This window comes from Crocodylus siamensis, chromosome 4 (genome assembly GCF_052110815.1).
Source record: "Crocodylus siamensis isolate JL-2025a chromosome 4, ASM5211081v1, whole genome shotgun sequence".
Taxonomy (NCBI): domain Eukaryota; kingdom Metazoa; phylum Chordata; order Crocodylia; family Crocodylidae; genus Crocodylus; species Crocodylus siamensis.
In genome coordinates, this window is record NC_143398.1 from 139,581,624 (window position 1) to 139,595,865 (window position 14,242).

Consider the following 14,242-nt stretch of genomic DNA (forward strand, 5'->3'; position numbering starts at 1 on the left):
CAAGCTTCCAAAGTGAATGACACCGCTTTCCCTTCCTGTGGAAAGTTCACGCAGCTCAGTTCTGTGAAAGCATCTGAAATAGCAGGGAGGAAGGGAACGAGGACAGGATGGAGAGGGAATCTATAGCACCGCTGATGTATGGCAAAGTGCCCAGGCAGCTGCTGCACAAATGCCAGAAGTGGGGCCTTCCACTGCTTTAGCCTGGAACCTCTTAGCGTTTTGAATTACAGGCAGACACCTCTTTATGGGATTCTGCTGGAAGGCAGGAATGCAGGGGCTGCTGCTCTGTGTGTCCTTACCATTCTAGTTGCAAGCCCCTGACAGGAAAATGCCATCTAGGTAGGGCTAAAAGAATTGCTAAGGAGTCTACTTCAGCATCTCTATATTTGGATGTGCAGAAATTCACACAACTGCACGGTCTTGTGAATACAGGACATCAAAAAACTACATTGATTCAGCAGTTACGACTGGACAGCTCATTATTTTTTAAAGACAGAAAATGCAGAAGTTACGATGTTAGAGCAACATAAAATTGAACAGGAACTCCTGAAGTTAACACCCCTAATTTCAAAGATGAGCTGCACATTTTTTTTAAAGTACTGCTTTTATTTCTGTGTCTTTATGACAGACAGAAAGGAATAGACAAACAGGGAGAATAAAAGCAGCTAAACAAGGACTTTCAATTTTTAAAGTGTGTAATTTAAAGTATATACATTTTTCTTTTTAAAATGTACCTATTAAAAATTAAAATTTAAACATAAGTTGTCATCATTTCCAGGTCTAAATTTATACCCCATTAAAATCATTCAGCCTAAATAAAAGCTATTCTAGCACTACAGGTTTGCTGCCACCATTTTAAAGAAAGCCAAACCAGAGAACTGGTGGAAGTCACTGCCAGAGCACCCAGACTCACAGTCTGCTGAAGTCCTAAACCAGCTTAAGGCAGCAGTGACCTTTTTTGCAGATACAGAAAGAATACGTTTTACATTTCAGTTTCTTTAATTAATTCAGCTTGATGACTAGTTCATTCAAAGCTAACAAATCAAGTGAGACTTACAAGAGAAGGAAAACTTGTTTTTCTCTCCCCTATATGAATAAAGCTTTGTGGTGGAGAAAGGGCTGAGCAACTTTGATGAGCAGCAGGCTGCCACAGATCCCATTCCCTGCCATCTTTCAGCAGCTTGCCTACCATGAGGTGCCACTCCCTGCTCCACACCCCACTGCCACGGTGCCCAAGCTGCCTTCTACCACATGCTGCCACCTGTGCCACACGCTTCATGCACCACCAACTCCCATGCCCAGCAACAGTGTGGAGGGGTAAATCCAGTGGTGACAGTAAGCAGCACATGCTGTAGGGGGTGAGAGAGCAAGGATGGCTTCAGAGTGGGTTATTGGAAGGGGATCAGCAGTCCAGTGCAGGGCTGAGAAGGAGGACACAGTGCTGTTGATTCCCCATGCTGCTACAACCCACAGTATCAAAACCACTTTGTGGGCCAGATCCAGCCCGTGGCCATGGGCTGCCAACCCCTAAAGTAAAGGATGAATTCTGTTATATCGAAAATCTTAAAACACCGGGTGACTAGAAACAATCGATTCAGTTAACTATCTAGAGAATTCTTCCTGTTTAAAAAACAAAACATGTGGCTAAACTTACTTTTTCCTTCTGTCCATTATGTTTAAGGCTTTATTCAACTAACAGACCACATTTCTATTTAACAAACATGAAAAACAATTTGTACAACCGTAACTGAATTCTACATGTTCATCCAAATACAGCTTGACAAAATCACGAGTAAAAGAATACATTATCTAGTAAATAAGAAATGTGTGATTCACTGCTTCCTAACACATTAAAATTGGAAAAATGAAGGGTCTTAAAAACATATTTTAAGTCATAATTACTTGAATAAATGTGCAAAGATACAAAGTATACTCCTGATTAGTAAAGAGGTGTTAAATTATGCCAGTTATTAAAAATCAACCTACCTTCCTATTATAAAGCAAGTCAAAATGTAAATGACTAAAATTGATTATTTAAAGGAAGGTTTCCTGCTTACTGATGTAAATTATGATTAAAATTGGTGGTTTAAATAAATTCATCTTGTAAAATAAGGTTTGTGATTTTAAGTGTGCATCATTTTTTTAAACACCCAAACAACCTAAAATTTAAAGATTGGGGTTTTTTTCTGTCCCGCTAGAAGTTGTTTTTGGGGTGATTCCAGTGGAGACTGGGAGTTCTCATATCTTACTCTAACTACTAAAGGAATCTTGTGAGGTAGACAAGATCTGAATTCTAATGAGAAAAGAAAATGAGAAAACATGAAAAAAATTCCTAAACCATTATACCTTGTAAAACATGAAAAATGTGTACAAACATGATTTTTCTCTCTGTGCATCATATCTAGTATAGCATCGACCAATCTTTGTAAACAGCACTAATGGTTTTAAAGAAAGAAAGGAAAGAGAACAAAAATATCTATGAAGAAATTAACACAATTCTTTGACAGCTTTCAAGTTTTCACACTTAACAGAAATCAAGTGAAGAGGTATGGATTCATACCTTTTACAGTTGGTACTGTTGACTGGAAAACGTTTTCTGCACAGCTGGATTAAGAGGGCAGTGGCACATCTGTTGCTATCAAAATCTCTATATTTTCATAGCTGAAAAAGAAACAATTTGTTTAAAAACCAACGTTTACAATTTATAGAATGCAACAAATGAGGAAAAACGTGTGGATAAGTAGGAGAGAATGGAAGGTGAAACTTTAAATGGAATACATGCTAGCACTGGCAAGTGCCCATTTACCTTTTACAGTTTCCAAGAATATAAGTATCTCTTTGGCTAATATAGCTGGCATCCTCTGAATATGGAGAGGGTGGCTGACAGAGGTGTCTTTAACCCAATACCATGTTGCCATTATTTACTATACATTACTGATATTGGAAGTTCAGCTTTCCCCCTCTTTTGCATTTCTCCTCTAAAAAAGATAACACCAATTCTCAAATCTGTAGGTTGTGAGGAGAGGCCAGGCTGATGGCTGATGCAGTTCATGGCTTTCTGCTGACACTGCACTTGGCTCCCAAAACAAAATCTCCCTATTAGAAGTTAGGATAGCTGGGGTACAGGAGGTCCTACATGCCATATCTGAGTTACCAGAACAGTTTCTCCAAGATGTAGCATCTCCATGCTAGAAATATGCTCCACTAGATGCATATAAGGTGCAGCTCCTTATTGTGGATACCAACTAAACAAGATACAGGCACTACACAGGCACAGTAGTTTTATTAGAAAACACATTGATCTGCAGCAGTGACTGAAGAGGAAGGCCAGGCTTCTTACTGCCATACTTGGCCTGGGACTCATGAGTTCATGGTTTCTACTCATTCTGCCACAAACTAAATAGGTGACCTGTAACAGGTTGCCAAATATCTCTGGATATTGTTTTCATGCCTGGAAAATAGTTCTTCTCTTTGTCTGCCTTGTCTGCTTGCACTGTAAGCTCTTTGGTGCAAGAACTCTCTCAAGTGGCTTATCTTCACTGCAAAGTCACTGTGCATTCTGGTGTATGACATGGTTTTTCCCCCCAGGAAGGAACTCTTATAGTATAATAAGATTTGTACACCAAAGCTGCAGAAGGAAAAATACCAGGTAATTGAAATTAAGTACTGGTGACTTGAAGGGAAGCCCTGAGATGCCAGTGAGAGGCTGCAAATCTAGGTAGGGAAAAAGGACAAGCATGCATGGTAGTACCTGCCTGCACATACCAAATTGTCTTGGGACATGCTAGGGCTTGGGGTCCACCACATCACCACAGCAAAGAACAGATGGGGAGGTGAGGAAAGCTGTAGCAAACCACGGCCACCCTTCCCTGTGCATGCCCCAAACCAGCTTTTGAAGGGTTGCCTTCTAGGGAGGACAGTAATACTTAATAAGGGTCCATATCACCCTGGGATCCTGCAAGATCCTTTAAAGGGTGCTGTGGGGTGACATGCAATATTGGCACTGTGAGGTGTACAAGCACCTGTACGATTCAGAAGATAAACCCAGAGACTTCAAACTGAAATCTACATTTTCAGAACTATTCTGACCTGTTGTGGTCTGAGTTCTTTCCAGCAGAAGAACTGCTGTGTTATTTTTCCATAGACAAAAAAGGAATGAAAATTAAGTGCTGGCATTTTCTGAGGGGTGCACAAGTCTAACAAGGGGTGACTTCAGACTATAAAGGTTGAGAACAACTACTCTAGGAGTTGCCAAAAAAAGTGGAAGGGCAGGGGAGCGGGGGGGAAGGCATGTAGCGGCTCACTTCTACCTTTCCTGTGCATACCTCAAACCAACCCTCAGCAGATCATCATCTCCATTAGTCCCTCTCACTGGACTGAAGCCCCAGCTCCTCTGTCCCATGTGTACCAGGGTAAGCTACCTCTGTGGAAGCAGGATTCTCATACAAACCCCATACTCATTCCCTTCACCCCCTGCCTCATCCTTATGAGCAGCTGCAATATGGAATTTTCCCAAACATACCCTTTTTGCTGGGTGCATATGCAGGAACACATGGTGACTTGGGCTTCTATTGAGGTGTTGCCCCTAACTGAGCTCTCAGCACGCAACACATAAACATGTCTCTTAGCTTAGTAGCGTTTTATGTCCAGGCCAGCAGGTCTATCCTGGGTGTCAAGTTAAAACTAAGTGCTAGCTACATTCAGGCTGGCAACCCACCCACTTTGCAGTGAGAATGAAAGCTACACCACTCCAGTGCTGACTGCCCTCCAATGTCTTCACAGGATTTCTGCTCCTCTCCAACTATGCACCCCAAAGAACCATTCTCCCACAATTCACCAGAATGGCTCAGTTTCATGTGGCCCAAAGAACCGTGGGCTGTGCATCCAGAAGTCCCAAGGTCACTCATGGGTGAGTGTGGCACTAGTGTGGATGCTGCTGCATGAAAACACCTGGGTACAGCTTTGCCTTGCAGCTGTCACTCCCATGCTAATCACCCTTGCTATGTGTATGCATGGTAACTGGCACTGTTGGCAACTGATCTCCAGCAGTGCTGCTACACTCTAAATAATAATGTTTTCTTCCCCAACAAAGAAAATTTTGAGACTGAGCATAACTAACTCCAGCAGATTTTGCTGCCTGTTATTTCAGGCTGGGTAGCTATTCATGGTCTTAGATTGCCAGACACTAAGAGTGAAGAATTTAACCAATCAATATTCCTTTTGGTTGCTTCATCACGTAGGTATACTTAATTAAAAGTACGCAAAAACAATGCAATTGCTACTGACAGCCACTCCCAATTCTTCTGTTGTGATTTATCACTTGACAGCATCTCATCTTCTTATGCAGTTCTTTCTTCTTAAAAAAAAAAAAAAGTGTATAGATGTTTCCTGAACAAAAGACCTAACTAATATTCCCTCATTCATTTTATTAAATGGTGCTGCAGAGTCAGCACCCTATAATCATTTTAATATATGGACATGGCAGTTCAAAATAAAAGTCTTACATTTATTCTGTGTTACAGCACCTTCAGCATAAATCACACACTGCTGGATATTCTGCATGTTAATGTGATTCACAAAACTATCAAGTCTTGAACCAAGATTGTAATGCAGACTAACCGGCTATTGATTTATTTAGTACATTTATAATAACTCTATTGGTTGGCATTGTGAGATTAAAATCAATATAAAACATCACAATAAAATATAAGATCTGGTTAGCCCCAAACGGACCACCAACCAGCTACTGCTGCCCACTCTCAGGATTCTATCCCAGGACTTGCAATATCTGTCTTATCTTAAAGCCCCAGCTCTTGGGCCCATACGATTAAAGCAGACCCAACTTCAATTTAAAAATAAAAGACTAAACCCTATGTCCCCGTCACAAACCAAAGTGGAACTAACAGTAACTGCAATTTGTGGCACTTACACACGTTTTGGATTCTATGTAGTACACTTGGTACTGTACTGCCCAGAGGGCTCCACTCTGGCCACTTAGGATCCCAGGCAGAATAGAATCATCTGGGCAAGCATGTGTGGCCAAACAAGACCTGAAACTTTAGCCAGAAAAAAACTGTCCTTAGCAGGTAACTGATGCCAAAGAAGGAAGGTTCTTAAATCTTTCAGCCCAATAGCCTAGTGGCAACTTGCCCAGAGAGCAGGAGACCCGGGCTCTAGAGCCCCTTCACCCAGAGAAAATTTGAATCAGCATCTCCTGCTTATCAGCCAATGCTCTAAGAACCGGGCCATGGGATGGGCATTGCCCAAAACACCTTCTAGCCCTCCTCTTGGAGATGGCACACTGAACAGCCAAAAGGGAAAGATAAAGTGAGGCCAGAAAGAGAAGTGAAGTCAGAAGGAGGAGGAGAGCAAGCCAGAGGGAGGGTGGCTCAGTGGCATGAATGCTGCCCTGAAAGAAAGGAAGGAGACCAATATCCCACTCCTGTTTATCCACTTTATCCTATGAATATTAAATACATGGTATAGAAAAGTCATTAGCAGCCAGGGTGATTCTGACTTAATAAATGGTCCATGAGTTTACAGCAAAGGATTTCTTGCTTTCTAAAGGTCTAGGCAACAAATAGCTTTATTTATTAGTGGAACTGAGTCAAAACCATATACACAGCAATTAGAAGATGAAATATTAGGCTCAGGCCTAAGAGTCATGCAACTTGTTAATTCAGTCACATTGTTAGGTGCTGTCTCGTTTCTAGCATCTGATAGTCATTTTAGTAGTCAAGCAATCCAACACATAACCAGCAAGTATTTTGTCTTTTAGGAGCCAACAGTGATCACTGTGCTACAGAAGGTGCTGCCTGGAGGAGCTTTGTGTCTAAACCAACAGACAACACAGTGTGAACCAGGAGTCTAAGAGGATGGTGCTCACTTAGAGTTTAAGAATGAAATCCTGGCCCTCTTGATTTCAGAGGGCCAGAATTTCATTCCATGCTTTGCTGACCTAGGCTGGCATTTGTTGATCTTGTGGTAGCAGAGACACTTTAGAGCAGGGGTGGACAAAATACAGCCCACGGGCCGGATCCGGCCTCCCAGGCAATTTCATCTGGGCCACGGGTGCCCACCAATGAACTGTACCCCAGCCAGCCCACATACCTTGCTCCCACCCTCATGTGCAGAAGGGCCCATCCCAGCCAGCACACACAGCTTCCAGGAGGAGCTGCGGCTGCCATTGGTGCCTTGCCTGGCCTCCACCAGCTCCTATTCCTGTCCCTGCTGCAGCGCATCAGGTAGTGACGGAGTCCCAGCAACTGTTCATGGCAGCAGGGACTGGGGAAGGCAGCCAGCTCCATCACGCAGGGCTTCCCCAGTGGCGTGAAAGTGCCAGGAGTTCCCTGAAGCCCCGTGTGATAGAGGCAGACCAGCCTGGCTCCACCCCTTGATGCCATGTGCAGTTCCTGGAACTGGCTGGAGCTGCGCATTGATGGGCAGCAGCACCTGCACAGGTCACGAGCACCCCAAGGGGCCCTGCCTGCTGCTGCTGGTGGCAGGGGTCTCCATACCCCCCCATACCCCACAAACTCCACACACCCACACCCTGCCCCCATAGACACACACCCCACAACATACCCTATACCCCTAACACACACAGCCACACCCCCTCACAAACCTCCCAACACAATATACAAGAATAAGACTTTATTTTTGAGCTATTATGCAATCATCTCTATCTACAGTACACAAACACAAATCATGACCAAAAATATTGTTTGAAATAAAATTAAAATATGTTATAGCAGATGTCTGACTCTTAATATATGATTTGTTTTTTTCTGGTTCCATGATGGCAACCCCTCCCTCCCAAAGAAGTACTACTGGGGGCAACGGAAGGGACTTCCAGTGGCAAAGGTCAGGGGGTAGGGGTGGGACTGTAGTCCCAAGATGGTGACCAGGGTGCAGGGCACCTGGCTAGTGACGGGGCTACCCTTGCGGCCCTCGACAGCTCACCAAAACACACTAAGTGGCCCTCCAACTAAAATAATTGCCCACTCCTGCTTTAGAGGAATGGTAATGGTTACCAGACTTGGAGGAAGGAAAAAAACTTCTCACAAGTCAGGGACCACTGGTGGAAGGGAAGGAGGGGGTTACCCTCTGATATAGTATTGTCCACTTTCTAGGTAAAATATGCCATGATGGTCCTAATAAATGTCCTGCCATTGCCAGGGCCAAAGGCAGTGGCGGTGCTCCTTTCCTCTTCCTAAGGCATATGGTAGTTTTTAAGACCTTTGGTTTTGCGTACTAGCCATGTTAGTTTGTCATGGCATATTAGAAAGTGACTTGTAATCATGGCACATACGAAAGACCAGAGTGGATGTTTCTATGGACCCACTTGGACTTAACATCTGCTACATAGTTGCCTGCAATTATCAGGACAAGAGTAATTAGCCCAGATGATCCCTTCTAGTCCTACTGTCCTATGTCCGGTGAAGACACAATAGACAATCATCACCTGAGGGAAGGGAGAAGAATCCCAAAAGCATTTTTGATTGTATGCGGGTCTCATGATTTATATACATGTGAAGGACCTGGTTTGAAGTAGTGTACATGTTTAACTTGGTAAAATACTTTCAGAACTTGGCCCCAAAGAATCAAAACTCTTAAAGTAGGAGCTCCTGGGTACAAGCTGATTTTACTCTTCAAGATCTACCAAGATAATTTATTTCTTTGCAATTACAGTTGCCTGATTTTAGGAAATTAACTAGTGTGACATAAAATGGTAAGAGTGTAGTAGCTACATTTACTTGCAGAAATTATCTGTGTTTCACCTTTTAAAAAGTGACAAAAATCAAATCATCTAATGAAGAAAACTATGAAGGTCAGAATTTTTTTTACTGGCAAAACTATGGTTAAGGTGAACATTTTCAAACTTGTTTGCATAAAGCTAGGCACCACGGCACATGTTTAAGTTCAGTTTCTAAAAAAGCCACTCATCTACAACTCTCATTGAAATAAACTCTAAAGCAGTGGTTCTGGACCTTTTTCAGTCGACGTACCCCTGGGTCTCAGAGTGAGACTTCACGTCCCGCTTTCAATGGGAAATTAAATTTTTAGGCCCTTCAACCTGTGTTAGACAATGTATGAAATACATTTCGTGTACCCCCTGACGAGGTTTCACATACCCCCCCCAGTTCAGAACCGCTGCTCTAAGGGATGAATTATAAAACCAGCTGTCTACCTTTAAGCATTAAAGTTTGAAACTTTGGGTCTGAGATAAACTAATTGATATACCCCCATATTCCAGACAATCTGAACCAGAAAGAAACTGTGTGGAATAAGCTTGAAAATATGGACTGCAAGGAACTAATAAATATGGACTTTATCAGAGAAGACTAAGGAGGAAAAATCTAATTAAATTTAATCTTATGATCACACCATTAACTTAAATATTTTCTAATAGTACTGACCATATTTCAGTTTAGATTCAACTGGACAATTTTTTTTTTTTAGACAAAAGAAGAGAGATTTAGCACTGTTAAAATTAAGTGATATCCTGAGGTAGGTACAGTCACCTACCCTGGCTATCTTCAGCACTCTTTCCTGCCCAAGCGCAGGGGAGAAAGACCCGATGATCTGTAAGGTCCCTTCCAGCCCGCAGCATCTATGAAACTATGAATCCAATTAAAAACAATGGCATTTTTGCTACAGACTTAAACAGATGTAGATTTGAACCCAAAAAGCAAACACCAGAAGTTTCGAAGTACACCGTGTGCTTTAATGTATTCTAATGAACCAAAACCACTAAGCACTCAAAACATTAAACCAAAAGCCAAGGTTTCCACTGATCAGATTTTATTTTTAAAATTTTAAAGATAAAAAATAAAATGATGATCTCCACTGACACCACCTGTGATAAAACAATAAGGCTCGGCTTTAAAAGCGACCATGGAGTAAAGCACATTTAACACACACTCTTTGACCCAAATGAGACAAATCCATCATCACGCTATACATGGCTGGCTGTTCCTAGAAGTCTACCAACAGTGAAAATAAAGGGGGCACTAATGTTTGTGAGTGTGACAGGAAACCTAGCAGAGGATGAAATGTTACACAGAGATATTTACAGATATTTTCCTGTGAGAAAAGAATGGGAGGAATGTAGCTTGCCTGTTACCAAATCCTCTAGAATACTGGGCTACATATTACAGCCAGTAGGTTTGGAAAGGGAGGGGCAGCAAGTGTAGAAACTCAAACTTTAGCTTGAAATCAGAAAAAGCTTGCCTTAGAAATTCGAACCAGCAGTTAGAAATATGTAACATAATACAGAACCCTCCTAAAAAAAGATACTCAACTTCCACAGACACTGAAAACAAGAGAGACCTTATACTGTACATGTGAGGTCTACAGTTGCAGCCAACACAGGGTTTAAAATGTAGTTGAAATAAAGCCAAAATACTAAAGCCTTTTATTATCCTGCAGGGACCTATTCATAAGGAAATGACATGGACAAAAATCTGTATTTCCTTCGTTTTCTTTTTTTGTGAACAGTGCTGCAGATTGTAGGTATAATTCATCAGTAAAAATGTGGACAGAGCAGAAGATAAATATATGCATGAGAAAATTAAATAGGAACAAGTAAGTGTCAAAAGAAAATTAAACCAAAAAGGGCTTAGGTGACATTTTGGATGAGTTCTCTCGAGATGCACAGACATGGCACGATATAGCTCAACTTTTCTTTGGCTTACGACAGAGTTCTGCGGAGCACTCTCATCAGGTAGCTAGAGAAGTGTGGAGTAAGCAGAAGTACTATAACACGAATAACAGTTCGAAAGAAGTAGCTATTAATGGTTCAGTGTCAAGTAAGAAGAGTATCTACAGCGGTCCCACAGGGGAGCCATTTCAGGTCTAGTGACCAGGCAATGATTTACTTAACTGTCAGCTGGGAGCAGAGAGTGGGGAGAACCTGGGGTTGACACAAAAAACTGGGAGGGACTACTGCTGTGGGAGGATAGAATTAACTATTACCCCACTGCTATCATGCCAAAGATATGCAAGCACATACCCTAGGACCACCACTATGGAGCGTGGATGTTGCCATGCTATGTCAGTGCTTAAAAAAATGCTGCCACAAAGAGCTTGCTACACAGAGGTAATGGCAGAGATCAGCCAAAGAGCAGTCTAAATATAGAGCAAACTTGGAGAAACTGGAGAAAAATGTGACTGCACTAAAAAAAAAACGATGACGACTGGAGATTTGTAGTTAATGAAGTTAGTAGTCACTTGGCAGAAGAAAAGAGTCAGTAGGCAGGAGTGACTGAGACTTGCAAAAGATGGCACATATGTTATTGAACTGTGGTAATAGGATTATCAGCACAAAAAAGCAAAACTAGGTCATTATTTCTCTTCAACCAGCAGAGGCTAGATCCCAGTTGTAGTGAAGAATTCAGATTAGGGACCCCTTGCTTGGATGTCTTGATTAAAGACCATCCTCACCCAGGCTCCAGCTCCACAGCACAAAGTATGAGCAGTCTTCAGCTTCCTTTGTGAAAAAGATCAGCTATATTCTTCTATGTGCCATCAGGCCTGCAGAATCTAACACTAAGCAAAGAGAGGAACAACCAGTGCCTCATTCCTGAACGTGACCTAATCCCACAGCCAGCAATTCATGAAATACTGAAGGGAATATATTCTGCTAGTAGCATAATTGAAGAGGGGGATAACCAGAGCACCAGCCTCAGGCACTGAGTAGAGGGGGACACAAAAACAGTAGCCAGCCCAGCTGCCACCCCTGGCAGCCCACCCATTAACAAAGCCCCGTGCTGCATTGCTCCCCAGGTACACCTCTGTGTGCCATCCCATGCAAATCGCTTTCAGCGAAAGCCAAGAAACAAAACTGAGTCAGTTACAGACTGCAATCAACCTGCGTCTCTTCACAAGTAAGCTGCTCCCACTCACCCTAAAACTTTCCATGGGGCCTTCCAGTGGCAGACAAACACTTTAGGATGCTAGAATAAAGAGGTCCATTTAGGTCTTAGGGTGGAGGATATCATTTAAAGATACCTTACAGCACAAGGACCACCCGAGGCTACATTTGGACATCCTCCCAGGGTTCCAAAAGGGATATAGTAGCCATCTAAGTTCCTAGAATTAAGGATCCCCGCCACAGATTTTACCATGGGGCTACAAACTAAAGCCATATAATAGAAAGCATCCTTGTTAGGGTCTTATAATTTTAGGAAGACAACATACAGGCCATATAATGCAGGAATGGCCAGGCCTGTGGTGGAGAGAACCTCTCCTGAGACCTTACCATGGAAGCTAAGTGGCATTCAGGAAACAGTCTTCAGCATAAGTGATTTAACAGTCACAGCTGTCTCTCTGTATCCCAGTAGTTCTCAACCTTTTTTTGAGTCAAGGCACCCTTCAACAGACTCAAGGAGCCCCACAGAAAATGCTAGATCTCAGTTTTCACTCATTTTTTGTCTAGAGAAAAATAAAAGCAATTCTTCTGTTGCAAAGAATGCAGGAAGACTGCAAGAGGGCAGAATGTTTTTAGCATTATGGATTCCTCTTTGAAATCTCCAAGTTTATCTTGTGAACCATGTTTGCATACCTAACAGCACTAACTTTGCATGGCAACTCACAGCACCCTTGAAAAGATTTCAAGGCACACCTGGGTGCCACCACAACCTGGTTAGGAATCACTGCTCTAAACCTACTTTCTCAGACAAGGTGATAGAGAATGTAGTGATGAATTATCTTCAATAGTACCTAACCTCCTTAGGTATCCCAGGCTCCTTCTAGTTGGGCATCAGTCCAGGATATAGCTCATGTTGATGGATAAAGTTCCTTTGGGCAAAGGCAAGCATCATTATGTCAGCGCTGTTAGATCTGTACAGAGATTCTGCCACCCTTAATGTTTAGGTAACAATGACTCTCCACAAACTGGCCTTGTGGGAGGTGCAAACCACTGAGTTGGCTTCTCTTCCACCTCTCAACAAAAAAGTATCAAACAGTTAAAAGCAAGGCAGGTGCTCTTCCCCTCTGAAGCCTGTCTTCTGTGGAGTCCCACAAGGCTCAATTCTGCATCAGTCTCAACTTTTATTTTAAAACCCTTTCAGAAACTATGAAATGTTCTAGATCTGGATATCAGCAATACAGACAGCCCTTAGCTCTGCTGCATCTTCAGATCAAAAGCATGTTAAGTGTCTGCCTGTTCAAGTGTCCAGGAAAAGTTAGCACCTAGATGTGGAACAGTTGGTTAAACAGCAATGTGAGCAAGACAAAGTATGCTCATTTGAAGAGGAAAGCTTTTGATCAGCTATCCCAAGTAATGGTTTTGCCCTCCCCAGCAAGAGCCAGTTCTTCATTCACTTTAGGATGGTGACATCTCAAGGTCTTTTTGGACTTGCTGGCACTTTTGAACACTCAGACATTTTCTTTACTGTCAAGGAAAATTTCTTCCTCCATCTCTAGCCAGCACTGTCTAATACATCTTCCCAAGCACTCATCACCTCCAGATTCAGCTACTGAGATCCGCTATGCCTGGGCCCCGGGGACCTTCTATCTAGCTCAACATGCAATGTCTCAGCTAATAAATAACACAAGCTTAACGGAATGCATTACATCAGTGTTCTGTTGGCTGTATCGCCTTCCACTCACTTCAAGATCCTGGTCTTTATTAACAGCTTATGTTTTGCAGACAAACAAATGGACCAAACAGTGGCTTCTTAGGAGGCACTTTCTCCATGATTCATGACAAGAACCCTGAAGTTGGCCAATACCAATGCTTTATCTGGTTACAAGGAAAGAGATTTTCCTCTAGCACTTTTGCAGTTCCAGCTCACCAGACAGTGCATTAAGCCCAGACATTACCCATCTTCAGAGGAAAATATAAGATACACTTTGATCTCCTCACAAAGAGATAAAAGAGACTTATTGCAATAAGGGCTCCACAAAACAAACAAACAAAAAAATCAACACCCAGATAGAAATTTCATGTGTGCTCTAGCAATGTTTAACATGGAGAGGTGAAAAAGATGACAGTACTGCAGACTGAGTTTTGCTTTAAATTGTGTTAGCTCATCTATACCATAGCGGTCCATACCTCTCTTATCTGTGCCTACGTATTATAAAACAGGGGTGTGAAACTCATTTGACCTTGTGGGCCAAATCTGAAAATTCAGCAGTAAGGCAAGTGATAGTGACATAAACCCCCACAGCTGCCAGCAACAGGGGATACCAGCCACCACTACTTGCTCCACTGCTACAGAACTGCATCCCTAAAAGA

The 14,242-nt window shown here is 42.5% G+C and overlaps 1 protein-coding gene across 3 annotated transcripts in view; it reads right to left on the reverse strand.

Moving 5' to 3' along the window:
• The window catches only part of TSPAN9 (tetraspanin 9), a 290,042-nt gene that overhangs the window by 207,379 nt on the left and 68,421 nt on the right, over positions 1–14,242 (reverse strand). For all 3 annotated transcript variants that reach the window (XM_090043919.1, XM_090043918.1, XM_090043920.1), the window contains one exon: positions 2,561–2,661. The gene's annotated coding sequence lies outside the window, so the exon portion shown is untranslated. The remainder of the gene's footprint in view (positions 1–2,560; positions 2,662–14,242) is intronic.